The 9118-nt window shown below is 51.8% G+C and overlaps 1 long non-coding RNA gene across 2 annotated transcripts; it reads right to left on the bottom strand.

Moving 5' to 3' along the window:
* Nucleotides 1–7045: 7045 nt before the first annotated feature.
* On the bottom strand, nucleotides 7046–8447 carry LOC138112955 (uncharacterized). 2 transcript variants are annotated; one of them, XR_011151939.1, is made up of 4 exons: nucleotides 8395–8447; nucleotides 8220–8305; nucleotides 8032–8138; nucleotides 7046–7109 (listed from the first exon to the last, which is right to left on the bottom strand). It is a non-coding gene; the product is annotated as an uncharacterized lncRNA (long non-coding RNA). The 2 variants fall into 2 exon arrangements; XR_011151938.1 differs by lacking the exon at nucleotides 7046–7109 and having other exon boundaries at nucleotides 8011–8138.
* Between the last annotated feature and the right edge of the window lie 671 nt (nucleotides 8448–9118).

Here is a 9118-nt window from a genome sequence, read left to right as displayed (position 1 = left end):
TGCTGAGGAAACACAAACAGTGACTGACCTTCCTGAGGGAACCCCCTCACCCGGTATTGGGCGCTCTGGCACGGATTTAATCCATCTGCATCTGCAAGAAAGTGATGACAAAAGTCAAAGGGCTGCATGAGAACTTCACAGCTCCAGCCATCTTCTGACAATCTAGAAATATCATCTAGAGGACAAACTGCACCCTACATTACAAATTTCAAGTCCCCAAGCCTTGTTCTATTACACCGATATGCCAGGGTATGCAGCAGGGCAGAGCAGCTCTGGGCCAAACCCATGCAGGCACCCATGAAAGAGGAGATGACAAACGAGAGGATACAACAAGGAGAGAGAACTCAGGGTGGAAAGCATGACTGCAAGCACATCAAAGGGCTAAGGCAAAAGACCTGTGACACAGGACACCCAAAAGACACGGCATGCACTATAGACAAGTGACACAACATGCACTGCGATTGCTCTGCCCTGCGCACCTCAGCATTGTCATCAAATGTGAGACTTTCACTTTATGCGGGCTAAGGCGCCCCTTCTTGGGTTTCCCCATCTCCAAAGCTGACGCAAAAATCCCTCCCGGCGAGGCCCGACTCGATACTCCGATTTCATCCCCTTGACTTATCTCTCAGACGTCCTGAGACGTGAATCCACCTGGGACGCAAAAGAAGACCGCCTCACCATCCTGGAAGCTCCTACCATCGCCGGGCTTTTGTCTTTTAGACGGCTACAATAAAGAAAACCAAATATCAGTACAGGAACTTCGTGGCACATTGGCCAAGCCCCCAACAGTTCCACTACTCACCGTCTCCTAAGAAGGCCGGGGAACTCGGACCACACGCTTTGGCCACGCCCCGAGGCCGATACCGTCACCGCAGGGTATACCTGAGTTAAGAGGAGAGGAGGTGATGCGGGACTGGTGAAACTTGAGCGGACCCTCGCTCCCCCACCCTCCCTCCCCGACTTGCCGCAACTCCTCGGCCGTCGCCAAAGGCTACCGGGACGGTACCTTCACATGGAAAAGGTAAAGGCTTCATCGCAGAGTCCCATGATACTTGCGGAGGACTCACGAGGGCAGCAACACAGGTCCGTCAGCCAGTCGGCGAGGAGTTTGGTGTAATACAAGGGGACTACCTGAAACACACAAATGACAATGGATGCTTAGAGCTGTACCAGAACTTGGCACCCAAGGCATAACAAGTGGTTCTTTCCACCAGTGACTTCTTACCTCATTCACTTGACCTTGACTGCTAAGATCTGGCTTTACCTCCTAAGAACAAAGACAAAGAACAATCCTGTAACACAGCCACCATTTATGTTTGCCCTGCAAAGACAAACAGTGACCGACCTTCAGGTGGGAACCCCCTCACACGGTATGGGGCGCTCTGCCGCAGATTTAATCCGTCTGCATCTGCAAGAAAGTGATGACAAAGGTCAAAGAGCTGCATTAGAACTTCACAGCTCCAGCCATCCTGTATGAGTCTAGGAATACCATCTTGAGGCCAAACTACAACCTACACCACAAATTCCACAGCCCCAGGCCTTGTCCTATTACACCCATACTCCACAGTATGCATCAGGGAAGAGCAGCTCTGGGCCAAACCCACTCAGGCACCCGTGACACAGAAGATGACAAACAAGGGGACACAACAAGGAGAGAAAACTCTAGGCTAGATGATCACAAGGACCGAGCAAATGAGGAATGAGATGACCACGGCGAGACCGACGGTGAGCCAACGAGGCTGCAAGAACCCTGGCAGAGGAGGATGATAACAGAAGGGCTTATTCCAAGAACCGCAAAGATGGATGCCCGAGAATGGGACGGGTGGAATCCTCCAGCTATCTCCACATTCTTACAAGCCTTCATCCTCTATAATGGATCATTGCAGGGCACAGCTGATAATGCAGCTCAGAACAAGACCTGAAAAGACACCCGACTCAACCTCGCTGAAGAGAGACGTGATCCTGATGCACCTCCAAGCTCACGAGTCAAAGGATCAATGGTATCGGCACCACACTGAGGAACACCAAGAACAGAGACGCTAGGAATAATGCCCAGCATTTGCGATAAGCATCTCAAAGGGCTAAGGCAAAAGACCTGTGACACGAGATGCACAAAAGACAGAGAACGCACAATAGACAGGTGACATGTACCAGGCCTGCTCTGCCCTGCGCACCTCGGCACTGTGATCAAAAGCAAGACTTAAGCTTTATGGGGCCTAAGGGGCCCCTTCTTGGGTATCCCCACCTCCAAATCTGACTCAAAAATACCTCCTGGTGAGGCCCAACTCAACACCCCGCTTTCACCCCTACTGTGGGTCACAGGTCTCAACTTATCTCTTGGATGTCTGGGGATGTCAATCTGCCTCGGGTGCAAAAGAAGGCTGCATCACCATGCGGGAAGCTCGTGCCTTCACCGGGCTGGTTCTCTCTTAGTCAGCTACAATAAAGAAAACCAGATAAACATCAGTGCATGAACTTAGTGGCACCTCAGCCAAAACCTGTCAATTCTGCCACTCACCGTCTCCTAAAAAGGCTGGCCTCCTCAGGCCGCACGCTTTGGCCACACTCTGAGGCCAACGCCATCGTCATCGTCACAGAGTATACCTGGGTTAAGAGGAGACGAGGTGATGCGGCATTGCCGAAACTTGAGTGGGCCCTCGCTCCTCCCTCCCTCCGCAACTCACTGCAACTACTCGGCCGTTGCCGAAGGCAACCTGGACGGCACGTTCAAATGGAAAAGGTAAAGGCTTCATCACAGAGTCCTGTAATACTTCTGGTGGGCTAACAACAGCGGCGAGCCAGGTCCATCAGCCAGTTGGCAAGGAGTTTCACCATAATACATGGGGACTGCCTAAAGCACACAAATGACAATGGATGCTTAAAGCTTAGAGTGACAGAACTTGGCATCGAAACAATAACAACCAGTTCAGTACACCGGTCACCACTTACCTCACTAACTCGACTTTGACTGCTGAGATCTGGCATTACCTCCTAAAAACAAAGACAAAGAACGATGCTGTAACACAGCCACCAATTACACTTGCCCCAGCAAACAAACGGTGACTGACCTTCCTGCAGGAAACCCCCTCACCCGGTATGGGGCGCTCTGCCACGGATTTAATCTGTCTGCATCTGCAAGAAAGTGATGACAAAAGTCAAAGGGCTGCATGAGAACTTCACAGCTCCAGCCATCTTGGGACAATCTAGGAATATCATCTAGAGGCCAGACTACACCATACATTACAGATTTAAAGGCCTTGGGCCTTGTTCTATTACACCTATATGCCAGAGTATGCAGCAGGGCAGAGCAGCTCTGGGCCATCCCATGCAGGCACCCGTGACACAGGGGACGACAAAAGAGGGGATGCAATGAGGAGAGAACTCAGGGTGGAAAGCATGACTGCAAGCACATCAAAGGGCTAAGGCAAAAGACCTGTGACACAAGATGCCCAAAAGACACGGCATGCACAATAGACAAGTGACGCAACATGCACTGCGATTGCTCTGCCCTGCGCACCTCAGCATTGCGATCAAATGTGAGGCTTTCCCATTATGCGGGCTAAGGGGCCCCTTCTTGGACATCCCCATCTCCAAAGCTGACTCAAAACTCCCTCCCAGCAAGCCCCGGCCCGACACCCCGCTTTCATTCCCTCCGTGGGTCATATCCCTCAACTTATCTCTCGGACATCTGGGGATGTGAATCTTCCTGGGATGCAAAAGAAGGCGGCCTCTCGCCGGCCCAGAAGCTCCTGCCATTGCCAGGCTGTTGTCTCTCAGTCAGCTACAATAAAGACAACCAAACATCAGTATATGAGCTTAGTGGCATGTCAGCCAAAACCCAACAATTCCACTACTCACCGTCCACTAAGAGAGCCCGGGTCCTCAGGCCGCACGCTCTGGCCGTGCTCCAAGGCCGACGCCATCATCGCAGGGTATACCTGGGTTGAGTGGAGACGAGGTTATGCAGCATTGCTGAAACTTGAGTGGACCCTTGTTCCTCCTCCCTCCCCGACATGCTGCAACTCCTCGGCCGTTGCTGAAGGCTACCCAAACGGTACCTTCGCATGGAAAAGGTAAAGGCTTCATCGCAGAGTCCCATGATACTCGCAGAGGACTCACGAGGGCAGCGAGCCAGGTCCATCAGCCAGTCGGTGAGGGGTTTCAGTGTAATACAAGGGGACCGCCTGAAACACACAAATGACAGTGGATGCTTAGAGCTGTACCAGAACTTGGCACCCAAGGAATACCAAGTGGTTCTTTCCACCAGTGACTTCTTACCTCATTCACTTGACCTTGACTGCCGAGATCTGGCTTTACCTCCTAAGAACAAAGACAAAGAACAATGCTGTAACAAAGCCACCAGTTACACTTGCTGAGGAAACACAAACAGTGACTGACCTTCCTGGGGGAACCCCCTCACCCGGTATAGGGCGCTCTGGCACGGATTTAATCCGTCTGCATCTGCAAGAAAGTGATGACAAAAGTCAAAGGGCTGCATGAGAACTTCACAGCTCCAGCCATCTTCTGACAATCTAGAAATATCATCTAGAGGACAAACTGCACCCTACATTACAAATATCAAGTCCCCAAGCCTTGTTCTATTACACCGATATGCCAGGGTATGCAGCAGGGCAGAGCAGCTCTGGGCCAAACCCATGCAGGCACCCATGAAAGAGGAGAGGACAAATGAGAGGATACAACAAGGAGAGAGAACTCAGGGTGGAAAGCATGACTGCAAGCACATCAAAGGGCTAAGGCAAAAGACCTGTGACACAAGATGCCCAAAAGACACGGCATGCACTATAGACAAGTGACACAACATGCACTGCGATTGCTCTGCCCTGCGCACCTCAGCATTGCGATCAAATGTGAGGCTTTCCCATTAAGCGGGCTAAGGGGCCCCTTCTTGGACATCCCCATCTCCAAAGCTGACTCAAAACTCCCTCCCAGCAAGCCCCGGCCCGACACCCTGCTTTCATTCCCTCCGTGGGTCATATCCCTTAACTTATCTCTCGGACATCTGGGGATGTGAAGCTTCCTGGGGCGCAAAGAAGGCGGCCTCTCGCTGGCCCAGAAGCTCCTGCCATTGCCAGGCTGTTGTCTCTCAGTCAGCTACAATAAAGACAACCAAACATCAGTATATGAGCTTAGTGGCATGTCAGCCAAAACCCAACAATTCCACTACTCACCGTCCACTAAGAGAGCCCGGGTCCTCAGGCCGCACGCTCTGGCCGCGCTCCAAGGCCGACGCCATCATTGCAGGGTATACCTGGGTTGAGTGGAGAAGAGGTTATGCAGCATTGCTAAAACTTGAGTGGACCCTTGTTCCTCCTCCCTCCCCGACATGCTGCAACTCCTCGGCCGTTGCTGAAGGCTACCCAGACGGTACCGTCGCATGGAAAAGGTAAAGGCTTCATCGCAGAGTCCCATGATACTTGCGGAGGACTCACGAGGGCAGCGAGCCAGGTCCATCAGCCAGTCGGTGAGGGGTTTCAGTGTAATACAAGGGGACCGCCTGAAACACACAAATGACAGTGGATGCTTAGAGCTGTACCAGAACTTGGCACCCAAGGAATACCAAGTGGTTCTTTCCACCAGTGACTTCTTACCTCATTCACTTGACCTTGACTGCCGAGATCTGGCTTTACCGCCTAAGAACAAAGACAAAGAACAATGCTGTAACAAAGCCACCAGTTACACTTGCTGAGGAAACACAAACAGTGACTGACCTTCCTGGGGGAACCCCCTCACCCGGTATAGGGCGCTCTGGCACGGATTTAATCCGTCTGCATCTGCAAGAAAGTGATGACAAAAGTCAAAGGGCTGCATGAGAACTTCACAGCTCCAGCCATCTTCTGACAATCTAGAAATATCATCTAGAGGACAAACTGCACCCTACATTACAAATTTCAAGTCCCCAAGCCTTGTTCTATTACACCGATATGCCAGGGTATGCAGCAGGGCAGAGCAGCTCTGGGCCAAACCCATGCAGGCACCCATGACAGAGGAGATGACAAACGAGAGGATACAACAAGGAGAGAGAACTCAGGGTGGAAAGCATGACTGCAAGCACATCAAAGGGCTAAGGCAAAAGACCTGTGACACAGGACACCCAAAAGACACGGCATGCACTATAGACAAGTGACACAACATGCACTGCGATTGCTCTGCCCTGCGCACCTCAGCATTGTCATCAAATGTGAGACTTTCACTTTATGCGGGCTAAGGCGCCCCTTCTTGGGTTTCCCCATCTCCAAAGCTGACGCAAAAATCCCTCCCGGCGAGGCCCGACTCGATGCTCCGATTTCATCCCCTTGACTTATCTCTCAGACGTCCTGAGACGTGAATCCACCTGGGACGCAAAAGAAGACCGCCTCACCATCCTGGAAGCTCCTACCATCGCCGGGCTTTTGTCTTTTAGACGGCTATAATAAAGAAAACCAAATATCAGTACAGGAACTTCGTGGCACATTGGCCAAGCCCCCAACAGTTCCACTACTCACCGTCTCCTAAGAAGGCCGGGGAACTCGGACCACACGCTTTGGCCACGCCCCGAGGCCGATACCGTCACCGCAGGGTATACCTGAGTTAAGAGGAGAGGAGGTGATGCGGGACTGGTGAAACTTGAGCGGACCCTCGCTCCCCCACCCTCCCTCCCCGACTTGCCGCAACTCCTCGGCCGTCGCCAAAGGCTACCGGGACGGTACCTTCACATGGAAAAGGTAAAGGCTTCATCGCAGAGTCCCATGATGCTTGCGGAGGACTCACGAGGGCAGCAACACAGGTCCGTCAGCCAGTCGGCGAGGAGTTCGGTGTAATACAAGGGGACTACCTGAAACACACAAATGACAATGGATGCTTAGAGCTGTACCAGAACTTGGCACCCAAGGCATAACAAGTGGTTCTTTCCACCAGTGACTTCTTACCTCATTCACTTGACCTTGACTGCTAAGATCTGGCTTTACCTCCTAAGAACAAAGACAAAGAACAATCCTGTAACACAGCCACCATTTATGTTTGCCCTGCAAAGACAAACAGTGACCGACCTTCAGGTGGGAACCCCCTCACACGGTATGGGGCGCTCTGCCGCAGATTTAATCCGTCTGCATCTGCAAGAAAGTGATGACAAAGGTCAAAGAGCTGCATTAGAACTTCACAGCTCCAGCCATCCTGTATCAGTCTAGGAATACCATCTTGAGGCCAAACTACAACCTACACCACAAATTCCACATCCCCAGGCCTTGTCCTATTACACCCATACTCCACAGTATGCATCAGGGAAGAGCAGCTCTGGGCCAAACCCACTCAGGCACCCGTGACACAGAAGATGACAAACAAGGGGACACAACAAGGAGAGAAAACTCTAGGCTAGATGATCACAAGGACCGAGCAAATGAGGAATGAGATGACCACGGCGAGACCGACGGTGAGCCAACGAGGCTGCAAGAACCCTGGCAGAGGAGGATGATAACAGAAGGGCTTATTCCAAGAACCGCAAAGATGGATGCCCGAGAATGGGACGGGTGGAATCCTCCAGCTATCTTCACATTCTTACAAGCCTTCATCCTCTTTAATGGATCATTGCAGGGCACAGCTGACAATGCAGCTCAGAACAAGACCTGAAAAGACACCCGACTCAACCTCGCTGAAGAGAGACGTGATCCTGATGCACCTCCAAGCTCACAAGTCAAAGGATCAATGGTATCGGCACCACACTGAGGAACACCAAGAACAGAGACGCTAAGAATAATGCCCAGCGTTTGCGATAAGCATCTCAAAGGGCTAAGGCAAAAGACCTGTGACACGAGATGCACAAAAGACAGAGAACGCACAATAGACAGGTGACATGTACCAGGCCTGCTCTGCCCTGCGCACCTCGGCACTGTGATCAAAAGCAAGACTTAAGCTTTATGGGGCCTAAGGGGCCCCTTCTTGGGTATCCCCACCTCCAAATCTGACTCAAAAATACCTCCTGGTGAGTGCCAACTCGGCACCCTGCTTTCACCCCTACTGTGGGTCACAGGTCTCAACTTATCTCTTGGATGTCTGGGGATGTCAATCTGCCTCGGGTGCAAAAGAAGGCCGCATCACCATGCGGGAAGCTCGTGCCTTCACCGGGCTGGTTCTCTCTTAGTCAGCTACAATAAAGAAAACCAGACAAACATCAGTGCATGAACTTAGTGGCACCTCAGCCAAAACCTGTCAATTCTGCCACTCACCGTCTCCTAAAAAGGCTGGCCTCCTCAGGCCGCACGCTTTGGCCACGCTCTGAGGCCGACGCCATCGTCATCGTCACAGAGTATACCTGGGTTAAGAGGAGACGAGGTGATGCGGCATTGCCGAAACTTGAGTGGGCCCTCGCTCCTCCCTCCCTCTGCAACTCACTGCAACTACCTGGCCGTTGCCGAAGGCAATCTGGACGGCACGTTCAAATGGAAAAGGTAAAGGCGTCGTCACAGAGTCCTGTAATACTTCCGGAGGGCTAACGACAGCGGCGAGCCAGGTCCATCAGCCAGTTGGCAAGGAGTTTCACCATAATACATGGGGACTGCCTAAAGCACACAAATGACAATGGATGCTTAAAGCTTAGAGTGACAGAACTTGGCATCGAAACAGTAACAACCAGTTCAGTACACAGGTCACCACTTACCTCACTAACTCGACTTTGACTGCTGAGATCTGGCATTACCTCCTAAAAACAAAGACAAAGAACGATGCTGTAACACAGCCACCAGTTACACTTGCCCCACAAACAAACGGTGACCGACCTTCCTGCAGGAAACCCCCTCACCCGGTATGGGGCGCCCTGCCACGGATTTAATCCGTCTGCATCTGCAAGAAAGTGATGACAAAAGTCAAAGGGCTGCATGAGAACTTCACAGCTCCAGCCATCTTCTGACAATCTAGAAATATCATCTAGAGGACAAACTGCACCCTACATTACAAATTTCAAGTCCCCAAGCCTTGTTCTATTACACCGATATGCCAGGGTATGCAGCAGGGCAGAGCAGCTCTGGGCCAAACCCATGCAGGCACCCATGACAGAGGAGAGGACAAACGAGAGAATACAACAAGGAGAGAGAACTCAGGGTGGAAAACATGACTGCAAGCACATCAA

Source organism: Aphelocoma coerulescens, chromosome 7 (assembly GCF_041296385.1).
Source record: "Aphelocoma coerulescens isolate FSJ_1873_10779 chromosome 7, UR_Acoe_1.0, whole genome shotgun sequence".
NCBI classification, from domain to species: Eukaryota; Metazoa; Chordata; class Aves; order Passeriformes; family Corvidae; genus Aphelocoma; species Aphelocoma coerulescens.
The sequence above is the reverse complement of the archived record's forward strand: the minus strand, read 5'-3'. Positions and strand labels throughout refer to the sequence as shown.